We start from the raw sequence: 15,162 nt of genomic DNA on the forward strand, positions 1-15,162 counted from the left end.
GATGTGTCTTATTTATAATTGTCTGTTTTTGCTTTGTTGTGTTTTTTACTGTTATTATTATTTCTTTTTTTTACACTGATGTCTCTTTTGGTTGCCCTATATCCCTGTTATAAGTGAAAACCATCCAATATTTTTCTTTTTCCTTCTGGCTTATTTCACTGAGCATAATTCCTTCTAGCTCCATGCACATTGCCGCAAATGGCATGAGTTTATCTTTTTTGATTGCCGAATAATATTCCATTGTGTAGTTATACCACATCTTCTTGATCCAGTCATCTATTTTTGAGCATTTGGATTGTTTCCAGGATTTACCTATTGTAAATAGTGCTGCAATAAACATAGGGGTAGGTACAGGTGCTCTTTTGAATCACTGTTTTTGTGTCCTTTGGGTAGATCCCTAGTAGTGGAATTGCCGGGTCATGTGGTAGCTCCATTTTTAGTAGACTGAGGAAGCTCCAGACAGCTTTCCATAGTGGTTGGACCAGTTTGCAATGTAGGAGAGTTCCTTTTTCACCACATCCTTGCCAACATTTGTTGTTGCTTGTTTTTTTTTTTTTGATATGCGCCATTCTTACTGGTGTGAGGTGGTATCTCAGTGTGGTTTTGATTTGCATTTCCCTGATTATGAGGGATGTTGAACATTTTTCCACATGCCTGTTGGCCGTTTGCATTTCCTCTTTGGAGAAATGTCTTTTAAGTTCTTCTGCCCATTTCTTGACTGGATTGCTTATTTTATTTTTGTTGAGCCATGTGAGTTCTTTGTATATCTTTGTGATCAGTCCCTTATCAGCTGGATGGAGTGCAAATATTTTTTCCCTATCAGTGGGGTGTCTCTCTGTTTTGGTTAATGTCGCTTTTGCTGTGCAGAAGCTTTTCAGTTTGATGTTATCCCAGGTGTTTATCTTTGCCTTCACTATCACTGCTTTGGGTGGTGAATCTTTAAAGATGTTTCTGAGATGGGGCCTCTCCTGGTGGCACAGCGGTTGAGCACTGGGCTGTGAGACTGCCACAGCCTCTGCAGTGCTGGTTCGTTCTCCGGCCGCCAGCGAGGGTCTCACGAAAAAAAAAAAAAAAAAAAGATGTTTCTGAGATGTATGTCTTGTAGTGTTTTATCTGTATTTTCTTCTTTATATTTTATGGTTTCAGGTCTTATGTCCAGTTCTTTCATACATTTTGCATTGATTTTTGTGCACGGTGAGAGGTAGTGGTCTAGTTTCATTTTTTTGCATGTGGAGGTCCAGTTTTCCTAAATACATTTTTTGATTGTAAAACCAATTATTGGTTACCAGAAGGGAAAGAGGAAGGGGGATGGGTAAATTGGAACAAAGGGGACAATTGTATGGTGAAGAATAGAACTGGACTTGTAGTGATGAATTTAGAGTATTATATATACATGTTAAGTTTTCAAAGATTCACACCTGAAACCTGTATAGTGTTATAATTCAGTATTACTATGTTATAAAAAAATTAAAATTAAAAAAATAAAATGGGAAAAAGAAATAAAAACACCTCCTTATCACTTAAGATGGCTTATAACATCTTATAAAATCTGTCTTTCACATTTGCTGAAAGATATTTTAGTCAGTTTCCTTGTAGCACTAGTAGTTGACATAACATATGTAAATAATTTTAAATTAGTCCACATGTGTTATTACCCTGATCCAAACAAGTATTTAGAGTGGGACAAGAAATTCTGAGTTTACATACTATTTAACTAGATTTTTTTCTTATTTAAACATTTTATGAAATTTCCAAAGTGAGATATAACCTTTACTTAAGTCATATAATCCATTTCTTTTTAAAAGACTATATACTAAAATTAGAACTTTTGGATAAGAAGATGACTACTTCTAATTTGGATAAAAAAATGAAGTTTTCCAGGGTAATTGAAGATTACTGAGTATTAACCTCAGAGCAGCAAAATATAATTTTGAGATGGCCTCTCAAGATTACAACGGAGAAATGTTGTCTAGTTAGAGTGGGTATATGTATTTAAACAATGGTACATAAATGGTGGCTGGAACTCTATAAATAAAACATTTTTTTGCCTAATATTTACATAATTCATATAGGATTTAAAAGTTTTAGTTAATGAAAGAAAATTCTGGTAATTGACTTGTATATGTTATTTATGGAACTTGTATTTGTCTGGATTTACAAAGTGGGAAATCTCTGAAGACAGAAATGTTAAATAACAGAATTCTGCATAGGTAGGGTGACATTTACTCAGAAAAAAATTGAACTAGGACAAAAGTTGATAAAAGCAGTTTTCAGTTAGCAAGATTTATATAAAGATCAAGAAGTGTTTTAGAGGACAAAGTCTTTGTCCCTACTCCCTACAGGGAATCCCTTATGTTCTAAAATCTGTGTGTGATAGAAAGCCATTTGAATATTGTTTTATAATACATTCTAAATATTCCCTAAAGGACTGGTTTATTTTAATATGTCTGCAGGATGTTTTCAAAGAACATTTAATGACATGTGAAAATGATCACAGTCTTTATGGAAAATGGAAATAAAATTGTAAATACAGTATAATTTCTATTCTCTAATTACATTAATTTGCTAAATACATACAAAAATTTCACTGCAGTACTATTTGGGGATTCTTAAAAATGCTAATTTTTAAAAACCTAATTCTTAAAAATCCTAATTATTCTAATTTTTCTCCACATACGTATTTTTCAATTGCTTAGGATTGAACATTTTATACTTATGAGGGAAGAGGTTGTCTACTTTTAGTCTTGGCTCATGATTTTTATTGAAGCTTCAGAATCTCTCTGTATATCAAAAAATTCCTTGAATGTGGTATTAATTGCATTATTAATAGGAAGTTAGTTTTGTTTTAAAGTGTAGTCTTAAATTGCCCTGAAGAATGAATCTTTTACAAGTTCAGAGTTTGGTTTGTCCATTCTGATTGTGATGTACATGATGATAAATCATAGCTGTCTCCTATGTGTCTTTATATTTCTGTAGTATCATTTATAATGTCTCTTCTTTCATTTCCTATTTTACTTATTGAGTCCTCTCTCTCTAAGGCTAGTTGCAATTAAAAAAATAGTTCTTAATTTCATCGATTATTTTTATTGATTTTCTGGTCTCAAGTTTATTTCTGCTCTGATTGTTGTTATTTCATTTTTTCTGCTAACTTTGTGCTTTGTTTGTTATTCACTTCCAGTTCCAGTTTAGGTATGTTGAGATCTATATTTTTTCTTAATTTTGGTGTTTATTGCTATAAACCTCCATCTTAAAACTGCTTTTTTGCATCTTGTAAGTTTGGTCTGTTATGTTTCCATTGTAGTTTATTTCAAAGTATTTTTTTGAATTTCCATTTTGACTTCTTTGACCTATTGATTGCTTAGTAGTGCTTTTTTCCACATATTTGTGAATTATCCAGTTTTACTCTTGTTTTTTATTTCTAGTTCTATACCATTATGATTAGAAAGGATACTTGGCATGATTTCAGTTTTCTTAAATTTGCTAAGACTTATTTGTAACCTAATCTATGACTGTTGCAGAAAATGTTCCATATGCTTCTGAGAAGAATGTGCATTCTGCTGCTGACATATGCAGTGTTTATTTCTACATAATTCTGTTAAGACTGTTCTAGATTATAAGGCAAGTTCAATGTTTCTTTATTGATTCTGAGTGGATTTTCTAATGGTTGTGAAAAGTGAGGTATTGAAACCCCTTATTATTATTATTGTAGTGTTATCTATTTATCTCTTCAGATTTGTTAATATTTGCTTATATATGTAGGTGATCTGATATTGAGTGCACATATGTTTATGATTGTTATTTTCTCTTCATGATTTGGTCCCTTTGTTATCATGCAATAACCTTTGTCTTTTGTTAAAAATGTTTTATTTAAAGCCTCCTTGTCTTGTATAAATATAGTTATTTCTGCTGTTACTTAGTTTCAAGTTGCCTGTAATATCTTTTACTAAATTTTTATTTATTTAAGATTGCATATGTAAGTTCAGGTCTGTATCATTGAAAATCAACATGTGTATATACTACACTGAATTCACTACTTTGTCCTTTTCCTGACCCTAGAGGAAAGCTTTCCATTTTTTGCCCTTAAGTATGATGTTAGCTGTGGGTTTGTTATATATGGCCTTTATTATATGAAGAAATGTTCCTTTTATAACAAAATTTTCTGAGAGTTTTTAATCATATCATATGATATGAAAAGTGGTTGAAATTGAGCTTTACTTTGAATATACAGGGCAAAATAGGAGTTCACTATCTTCGATCCGGACTTTTTTTTTTAAGATGAGACAGAGATGTTTTGGAGGTATAATTAGAGCAAGACTTCTGTTTACAGTATGTTAAGTAAGGAATTTGTGTTAGGTATTGAAGTGAAGATGACAAGAAAGCAATTGGAAATATAGTCTATGGTTCAGGGAAGAGATCATACTTAAAGATATAAGATTGGATAAATCAACCTAGCAAAATATACAAGAAAAGAGTTGTCTGGCAAAGAGAAAAATCCCACAAGATACTCTTCATGTTACAGCCAATGAGGTAGTAAGAGCTGAAAGCAAGATAAGCATGGAGAGATTCTAGAGGTCAAATGAAGTGTTTCAGAAAGAAGGGATGTAATTATAAGGAGGATTCCTAAGGAAATTGAACAGTGACATTTGAATTTGCAATGTGGAGGTCATTGTTGATTGTGATAAGATGGTAGAAGGATGAGTAAGTTATCTTTGGTGGTCTTGTTTTCCCCAAAGCATTAAGAGGAAAGAAACTAGATGAGAGTTAGGAGGTAAGATGGGTTTTGAATGTTGCCTAAATAATATAAGAAATTATTACTAGGAGTGTAGCAGTCTAATTTTACTATGGACTTTTCAGGGGATTCATGCAATATTACTCTCTTCTTGAGGTCTGTGGTCATGTTCTTAACATGAGACCTGCATGGCTCTGATCGATTGATTGATTATTTATTTATTTATTTATAGCAACATTCAGCTGCTCAAATAAAAGTAGGAGGTAGGTGAGGACTAGAAGTTAACCAGAGTTGGGATATGTCAAATTAGTGTATTGGAGTGAGAGATGGACAAAGATATGAGTATCGAAGAACATGGACTCTAAATAGGGTAAGGATAAAACAAATTATGAAGGATGTGATGGAACATCAAAAATTTAAATATTTCAATAGATTAAGGATCCCAGTGAGGCCAAAAATTGTTTGAGATTGGACAGCAAGATCCAACAATATCTTAGTTATAGATCGTGGAATACTAGAAATAAACTGGAATGAGTATAGTTACTGGTAATAAATAGTTATGGAGTCAGGTTATTTTGCTGATGACAGAGTGTGATTTTTCTAGGGTAAAGTGGAAGAGTATGTGGAGATGAGAATGAAGTGGGGAAATGTATTGATATTTGATAAGGGGTTGTATGGAACTGTATCACAGAGATCATAGATCAGAGGACTTAGAGTCAGTCTTCTTGTGGTTTCTGAAGGTAACCAGAGCCTGACAAACTTGTCTTAATCGGTCTCCAAAGGCAATAATCAGCACTAATTAGAGCCTCCTTTTAAATCAGTTGTTCTTACCCTTGGCAGAATATTAGAATCCTGAGGGGAACTTAAAGCTTCTCTAGTGCCCAAGTTTCATTCCAGATCAGTTAAATCAAAATCTCTGGAGATAGAACCAAGCCATCAGTGTTTGTTTGTTTGTTTGTTTGTTTTTTAAAGCTTCCCAGGTAGTATTCCATTATGTAGCTAAAACTGTGAGCCACTTTTCTGGTTTGTGAAGCCATAAGCAGCAGCAAGAAATTTGGAGTCTGAAGTCTGGCCTCTGCATACAAAGCTAGATCACTTTTAGCACTTTCTGCATATAAGGCAGGAATCAGTTTTGCCCTGTTCCTGAGTGTGATCATCTAAAGATCTGAGGTCTGGGAGAGAAGTAAACCAAATGACTGAAAAACAGTAGATGTGTTTTTGCATAATTACAAATAAAGGTAAAAAAGAAAGTTCCTACCCCCAGAACTGTACAGTCACAGTTTGAGGCTCTGTTCCACAGGACAGCAGGTCACCACTGAAATGGCAATTGATTATATATACATTGCTCTGAGCTCTCCTGAAAAATGTTACTCTTTTGGAAGAATGTCAGGTGAAAGGTTCACAGCACAACTTTTAACGGTTAATTAGCAGTTAGAATCACTTCAAGAAATTGAATAGGGGGGAGTAGATGGACTCACAGCTCACCTTGGGGCAGTAATTTGTATGTCCCAGTCATCAGTCTTGGTTGCTAACAACATCATTTAGAGGTAACATGATTTTATATATTTGTTTACTTTCCATTTGGTTGCTAAATAATTTAACTCCCAAACCTAATTTCTGGTAAAAAAGAAAAATTAAATGTTTATATCAGTGCTATTCAATTTGTAGCATGTTGCTATTATAATCTCCTGACACTGGTATAACTCCAGAAAACACACCTGACTGCTTTAGATGCTCAGTCAACACAGATATGCTCCAGTAAGTGAAGAACCCCTGCTTGCAAGTTACAAAGAACACATATTTTACTGGAATTGCAATAAAATAAGTTACAGAAAAGATTAGCTTCCAGCTTAAAACAAAAACCATTTATTTTAAACTTATCTATTGAAATGTTTCTATATTTTGAACAAAGGTGGTTATAATATTTAGAAAGTATTATTTTCCTTTTGTTTTTTAGGAGTTAGTCTTGCTATCCTTTTAAGAATAAATCTTTAATCCACAAAAATTTATAGCACTCTGAAAAGGTTTTAAATTTTATTTACCAGTGTTAAAGCTTTTGAAATTGAAGCATAGAAATGGGACCTTCTATAAACTCTTTAATTTTTTTTCATCTGTATGTCTAACTGGCAACATTGACCTAGGAGAGAATGTGAGTCTTGCCACCTTCCTCCACATGGAAATGTGTGTTAGCTCTCTTTGAAATAATTTAACTTATTATTTTAAAATTTAACTTATTTAACTTATTATTAAATTTAACTTATTATTTTCCTTCTTGGAGTGACAGAGAATGTTAGATGACCTGGAGTTTGTGGTGGTGGTGGTGGGGGGTTTACTTACTGTCTCTGAAAATTTCCTCCATCTGAAATAGAGAAAACACCTGCTGAGCTAAGAACTGTGGTGAAGACAATGCATGTCAAATATTTTTGTGCAACTTCTCAGAAAGAAGTCAACCATGATAAATAAACTTTCAGGACATGTTTTGTAAAATTCACCTTGTGAAACTTTTGCAAGACCATCTACTTTTCATCAAGCTTTGTTGCTCTTTTAACCATGATGATGAATTAGAATTGGTCTTAGCAAATATTGCAGTGAACAATTTAAGTATCTATCTTGTCTTTTTTTTTTCCTTTTTCCTTTATACCTCTAAGTGGTTCTATGGATTTTATATTCTGTCTACTTTAACATGCATGGCACCTGATATAATGCACCTTCCTACAAAAGTACTACACATGCCAAATCAGCTTATCTCAATTCCTTTTTGTTGTTTCAAAAAAATCTTGTCTGGACTCTACTCTAAATGAATTAATTTGGAAACTGAGGATTTGGCTTGGAGAATACTGAGATTTGGAAGTTCCCCAGCTTAGCTTGGCTAAATAGAACTGTCTTAAGTCAAAAACCATGGATTCTAAAGGGTCTAATTCTAAGTTGGCAGCCAGGTAAAGAAGATATTTGTAGACCAGAAATTATTATAGGATATTTATGAGACCAACACTAATGGGAAAATGTTTCATCAGGATGAAGGATGATAGCAACTAAACTAATAATTATGTTTTATATTGCTATAAAATTCCTGAGTAGGAAGGACCCTTATTTTCTTTCTTCTCAGGCGCTAGGCTACCTATAATCATCTACCATCTATACTGAAAATATCTAACAGCTTAAAATCCACTAACAAGAGTCTAACTTCCCATTTTGGTGGTTGTGGTGGTAGGGGAGATCAGGAGAACTCCAAACTCACGGGACATATCACAGTGAGTCTCTGGTTCTAAGTAACACCTGCAATCACAACAACTGTAGAATTATCTGTTCTCCTTACAAATTTTAGTTAAATGTAACCTCTACTTGCTTGGAGTTGGCTGCCTTTCCGTTCAGAATGATTAAGAGAATGTCTTCAGAATTTTAATACTGGGATGCTGTCCATGGCTCTGAGACTTTGAGTTCAAAATCATATTGTTAATATTTAATATTCCTAAGATGATTGTTTTTTAAACATTGGGCCAATTGTTAGAAAATAACACTAAAATTGTCATCTCCTTGTATCCTTGAAGTAAGAATTTATATTTACATATATGAAGATAAAAGCCTTTGGTAGAAAGTTATATGTGGTAAAGAGAACTATATTCATTTTTAATTTGTTGTTGAGCTCTTTTGAACTTGTATCCTGAATTTGATATAGCAAATAAAACTTTAATTTGTTGATATTTATTCAATTTAGTAAAGTAGAGAATGTGTCAACCTCTGCCTTTTATTCAAGCCCTTATCTCTTCCACTAGGCTGTGGTTTAAAAGAGATATGTCTTTAAATAAAATTTAGAGGGCTTTCAACTTAAAACTGTTCTCTATACAAATAGACAACAAATAGGGCTTATGTGGAAGCAAACAAACAGCAATAGAAAAGCAGAAAGTTAGAGTTAATTCATGCTAGAGCAATACACACTTCCCCAATCCAAGTCTAACTATCCCTTATATTACATCTGGGGGACATCCCTCAGTTTCAACTGAGCAGGAAGCAGGGAGAAAATCAAGGAATGTTGGGTCCTATAGTTTGTTGATTTACACATGTGTGGGTACTCTTTCTAGCCGTCTCCTCTCACTTACATAGGGTTAGGAGAGGGGGACACACTTTCCCCAAGACCAGAGACTCAGGTGAATAAAGGGAGTCATGGCTTCTAGAAATAGAGACTCAGGAACAGAAAATATCACAGGAACCAGAGTTAGGTTCCTGTGAACCATAATTGATGGATTGCTGGAGTCTCAGGGAGGACACCTCAGAGGGTTAAGAACTTTAGTGGGATCTTGTCATGGATGTGGCACAATGTTGTGAGATTTACATCCAGGAGTTCCACCAGGTTTCCCAGTTAATATGGCAGAAGAATCCCCTTGAGGTTTTGCCAAGGAGAAGGGAATAGGAACCACTTTGAAATACCAGAACATTTTGTTCTTTTTAATAAGAATTACTCTCAGGAGGAACTAGTTAACCAGAACTTAACTCGTTGGGGTATTATCAGAAACTAAGTCACTTGGAGGAAGGGAAATACCCAGTTACAGCACTTTCTAATTCTTGTCCCACCTAAAGCAGGGGTGCGGTGGGAAGGGATAAAAATAAAGAAACACTCGTGAAGTTCACAGTGTAGAGGCAAAATTTCACTAAAACATTGAGAAATTATCACAAGATTCAAAAATTCTTTTCACCCACCATATTACTATAGGCCTATTTACAACAATTTCTTTTACCCAGCACCTTATATCTGGCTATCAAGACAAGAATTGCATGCATATTAAAAGGTAAAAAACAACGCAAGCAGCAGAACCAGATCTGACAGAGATGTTAGAATTAAACTATATTTCTTTTGTTTAGTGTTCCTTTGGTTGTTGTTCTATGATTACTTCTTTGGAGTATTAGTTTTAAGTTAATTGTTTTAGTAATATCATGTTGTAGATGTTTTATTTGAAAAAACTTTAGTCAAATGCTTTATGCTTTTGGGAGAAACTGGTTGTAAAGGCAGGACTAGATACAGTGCAGGTTTTCTGATCCCATGCAGACCGGGTAAAGGAGGAGTCAGAGTCCTCAGTGGTTTTGCAGGTCTTTTATTGGGGTTCACCAGGCATATGGCAGGCAGGGGTGCTGGGGGGCCAGGAGGCTGGCAGGCCTCCCAGCCCCCAGCAAATCTTCACTCTATCTGGGCTCTCTGGTGATCTCGGCTTCTCTTTCAGCTTCTGCTTCGGCTGCTGCTGCTACTACTGGTGCTGCTGGCGTCCCCCCGTGACGCCGCCCTTAAAAAGCACAGCCTTAGCTCAGCTGAATCCCATCTACCTATGCCCACACCCTATTCCAGGTGCCCGCCATCATGCATGCATTCAGGACAAGGATCCATCATCTATCCTGATGGCAGAAGGGCAGAAAAGCCTGATATTTTCTTTACCCTACACTGGTTTATCCTTGATGTGTTGTTAACATTAGCAGCATGGAATACTGATAACCAAAGAACATTGTGGCCTTAGGGAAATCACTTGGCTGCTTTGACCTTCCTAATATAAACAAGAAGATGATCTATATAGATGTTCTAAACCATTTGTCAAAGATGAGGGCCCTAAAGTCATTTTGGGCAAAGTCCTTTTAAATCATGAATATAATTTCACTTGTTTGCTTAGTATATATGATTTATTTGTAATTAAAAACAATTTTATATTTAGCTTCCATGTCCATGATGACTTATTCAGAGGACCATTGTTCTTAACCTGATCCTTGATGGAATCTTGGCAGACAGACATTTCTTTAATAACAACAACCTCATGGTTTGTGTTCTTCTAGCTAACAAATATAATGCTAAGTAAAAATCTCAGTCTATGTAAAGACAGTATTTTAACCTTTCTTAAAGATTACAAACTCCTCTCCCTCTACATGAAGGTTCAGCTCTTGGTAGTTTCTCTCTCCTTTAGGGAAGATCAGTAATAGATGGCACACTTTGGTTTAATAAAGGGAGTAAGATAGTGTATATGATAAACTTATTTTTTTCTATACCCCTTCCTACCACACTCCCTCTTCTACTTTGTAACATCAACAAATAGAAATAGGTGGAGAGAAAATAACATAGGACAGAGAACTATCTTACTTGGAAAATGTCTGGTTATGTCATAAGTTAACTTCAAGCTTGATGGAGCTGATAGATATTATAGGCTGATTTTTTTCCTTGTGCGTAGGGGTGTGTGTGTATGTATGTGTTTGTTTGTGTTTCCTGAGGAAAGGTAGGGACTCTCACTTAAGATAACTCCAGACTTGCCTTTTTTTCTTCCAGGCATGGCTCAATATCTTGGGCCTGGCCGCCACATTTATTGTGCTGCACAAGCCACTTTTAGACCCTGAGACTTCCTCTGTAACTTCAAACTTTAGGGAGTTGACATTTTAGGATCTGGGGCTAATGCAATGGTGTAAGGGCAGGACCTGGGCACAGTGCAGGTTTTCTGATCCCATGCAGACCGGGTAAAGGAGTCAGAGTCCTTAGTGGGTTTTTGCAGGTTTTTTATTTGGGGTTCACCAGGCATATGGCAGGCAGGGGTGCTGGCTGGGGGGCTGGGAGGCTGGCCTGCCAGCCTCCCAGCCCCCAGCAAGTCTTCACTCTATCTGGACTCTGGCGTTCGTTCTGCTGCTTCTCGGCTTCGGCTTCGGCTTCGGCTTCGGCTTCGGCTTCGGCTTCGGCTTCTACTGCTGCTGGCTGGGGCTGCTCACGTCCCCCCGTGACGCTGCCCTTAAAAGCACAGTCTTAACTCAGCTGAATCCCATCTACCTATGCCCACACCCTATTCCAGGTGCCCGCCATCAGGCATGCATTCAGGACAAGGATCCATCATCTATCCTGATGGCGGAAGGGCAGAAAAGCCTGACATTTTCTTTACCCTACAAATGGAAATGCCCATTCTAAGGTTTTAGATAGAAAAGTTAGCACCTCCTACATTCATTCATCACATTCCTTTTGGGGAAGGTGGCTACTTCAACCAATGAATCTTTGCAGAAATCCACTCTTTTCCTACCTTGACTTATTTATTATCTGATTCACTTGAGAAGTACAAGAATTCTTGCTATTACTATATTCTTTGTAAATTTTTTCATATGGTCAGCTGTCTTATGCTCATTTACATGTTTGATGTATATCTTTTTTATTTTGTTCTCAACTGAAATTGAATCAGAAAGACTTATATTTTAACTTCCTGATACATGTACAACTGCCTGGAATACCTCCTTTTAATATTTCCCTAAAGAACTATGGATAATAACAGGCAGGTGAAAGAAAATTCAGTTACAGTGTTTGGAATCATCCCATCTCATTATGACCAACACTCATTCCTGTTAATTAGAAAACCATGGCTTAGCTTGCCAAATGCAGTTTCTCATAGACTTTGGGTTATTTACTAGAGTGAGGAAAAAGCTATTTGAAATAGCTACTCTAAAAAGGCAAAAGTCTAGTGGGATATGTTGATCCCTGCTATAGGAATAATTTTGTATGAACTGAGTTAGAAGAGTTACATTTATTTTATTAGGTTTCCAGTAGGTTGTATGATTTAGATAAGCTTTAGGAACCAAATGGCAATAGCGTACACTGGATATTTCCTAATTCATGAGGCTGGGAAAATACTTCCGAGCTCTTCATCTTTAATTGGCCTTTTGCACCCAAGCATCATAGCTCACATTAAATGGACCGTGTGAGTTAATGTATTGCTGTGCTGTCTGTACACTCATATTGGAGGATCAGACTTTACTAGTTTTATAGGATTTACAAAGCTAGGACATTTGAAGCATTAATAACCATGATTATATTTTTTGCAGTTAATTATTTGTAGCTTTTATAATATGGTGAAATAAAGTATTGTTCCTTTCCTGCAAGGTATACAGGTTTTTGAGCTATAGCTTGTAGGCCTCTATCTTTTATCCCTTTAAGGTGAGTTATGATCAAAATTTAGACTATAGTTTTATACATTTATGCCTATGTTTAACATAGTTACATGCTGGGAACTTTAACTATAAAGAGTTTTTCTATTAAAGTTTTTCCAGTTATTTAGATTCAGTGATTATTCTTTTTAGAAAAATGCAATTTTTCTGCAATTTTTATGGAATGGAATTAGAGTATGAGGGCTTTTGGGAATCACTTAAAGGAATATAATATATATACTGCTTTTATAAAAAGAGACTGGAATATGGTTGAACTACAAGATGCAAAATACCTGCGTTCCTAAGTGACCATGTGAAGTAGTTGACCAAAACACCCTCCCCCCAGCATGCTGCTGACAGTGACATGTGACATGACAGGAAACATGTATATGTCTATTGACTATAACATGAGAAGGAGAAAGAAACCATGAATTTATTAAGCTACTGATATTTGGGTTGTTTGTTTATGTTGTTTGTTTTAATATCATTTAGCTTAATGAATCTCTGCTTGTTTAAATTGGCAGCTTCTTTTTTTTTTTTTTAGATTTATTTTTATTTATTTATACAAGTACTGGGTACAGTCAGAAGCACGGGAGGGTGAGAGAATTCACCAGAGCCAGAGTGGGGAGCAGAGCAGGCAGAAGGACCGAAGTACACTGCTGAGGGGAGCAGTGGGCGGCAGGAGAGGTCTGCGCGCCATGTGGGACCCTCCTCCGGTGGCCGGGGAGCAGCCGGGGATCGAACCGGCACTGAAGAGGCTGCGGGCAGCTTCGCAACCCAGCGCTCAACTGCTGCGCCACCGGGGAGGCCCCTAAATTGGCAGCTTCTATATTCATAAATATTAGAAGGGATTTTCTCATAATTCCAAACATACAATTAATAATTATATATTTCACTTATAAGTTAAAAGGTTAAAAGATCAGTTACTACAAATATAGAAATATATGGACAGTGTTGCATTATCCATTATAATGTATCTGAACTAAATATATTTACAGATTGTATGATCATGTGTTAACAAAGCAGTTCTATTCTGGTGAACCAATAGAGTTGAAAAAAATTTGTGCATTAGAAAAACCAGAATTTTAGCAGAGCGGGAGGATATGTTGGCATCATAAAATATATTAGGGAGGATTCCTTCTTGTATTTTTAAAAACAATTTGAGAAAGGTGGCATTAGCTCTTCTTTAAAATTTGATAGAATTAATTTATAAAGTCTTATGGTCTTGGAGTTTTGCTTTTGGAAGAGTTTTTATTATTGTTTCATTTTCCATGTTTGTTATTGGTTTGTTCAATTCATCTGTTCTTCTAGGGTTATTCTTGGTGGATTATGTTGATCTAGAAATTTATCCATTTCTTCAAGGTTATTGAATTTATTGACATAATTACACTCCATGTATTCATAACTTTTCCTGTTTTTTTCCCTTATAGTTACTTCTTATATGATTGGATGGTCAAAGAGAATATTAGATATAATTTTGGTCTTTGTGGTATTATTGATAATTGACTTGTGTCACAAGTCAATGTCTATCCTTGAAAGTGTTTGTGTGCACTTGAAAAAAAAAAGTGTTCATGTAGCAATCTTGGATAAAGTTTTCTCTATGACTGTAATACCTTTCTAACCATTCTCCCACAGCTGATTCATCACTTTAACATGTCACTTACTTATGTATGTTCTTTACTAGCTACTCAATTGGTACTATTTAATCATAAAACTAAGTTCTTGCTCAAATTACCTCTAATTAACATTATGGTTTTGTCAACTATTTTTCTCCCATAAATCATAGTTGCTAGAATATCCATATCTGTGATTCCTTGATTTTTCTTATATTATTTTACATCGAATGCTATGATTCTTTAAAGTTACTGCTTTCAACAAATATTTATTAAGTGCCTAATGTGGGCCAGACACCATTTTAAGTAATAGGATTATAGTAATGAACAAGATAGACAGGGCCCATTGCATTATAGAACTTACAAGTTGGTGAGAAACAAATTGAAGAAAATTCACATAAATCATACTTCTGTCAGGAGCTATGACAGAAAAGCACAACTGTGTTAAGTGTGTTTACCATGAAGTCCTATCCTAGACTTGAGACTGATTTGAATTTGAACACCTTAGCAGTGTTAGAAAAAAAGCTTAATGAAATATAGGCAAATGACCCTTTTCTAGGCATAATGAAGAGCTTGAGATAATACTGGAAGGAACGGAGGAAGGGAGGGAGAAAGGAAAATGGTTCTGGAGGAACTGAAAGCAGCCAGGGACACTTGAGTGTAGTCACCAGTGAGTGGTGTGTAGTAAATTACCATAGTCAGGTCCTGAGTTATAATAACAATTTTATCCCAAGAACAAAGAGAAGTCTGCAAGCTACCTTAGAACTGTCACCCTACTTGCTTGCATGCACTAAGACTGTTAGACAACCTCCTTTTCTACTCCTTGGTCACTCCCAGAAGTGGCAAACTGCCATAAAGACAGAAATGTTATTCATGTGAAAGTAACTCAATTTATTG

This window comes from Talpa europaea, assembly GCF_964194135.1.
Source record: "Talpa europaea genome assembly, chromosome: 8".
Lineage (NCBI taxonomy): Eukaryota > Metazoa > Chordata > Mammalia > Eulipotyphla > Talpidae > Talpa > Talpa europaea.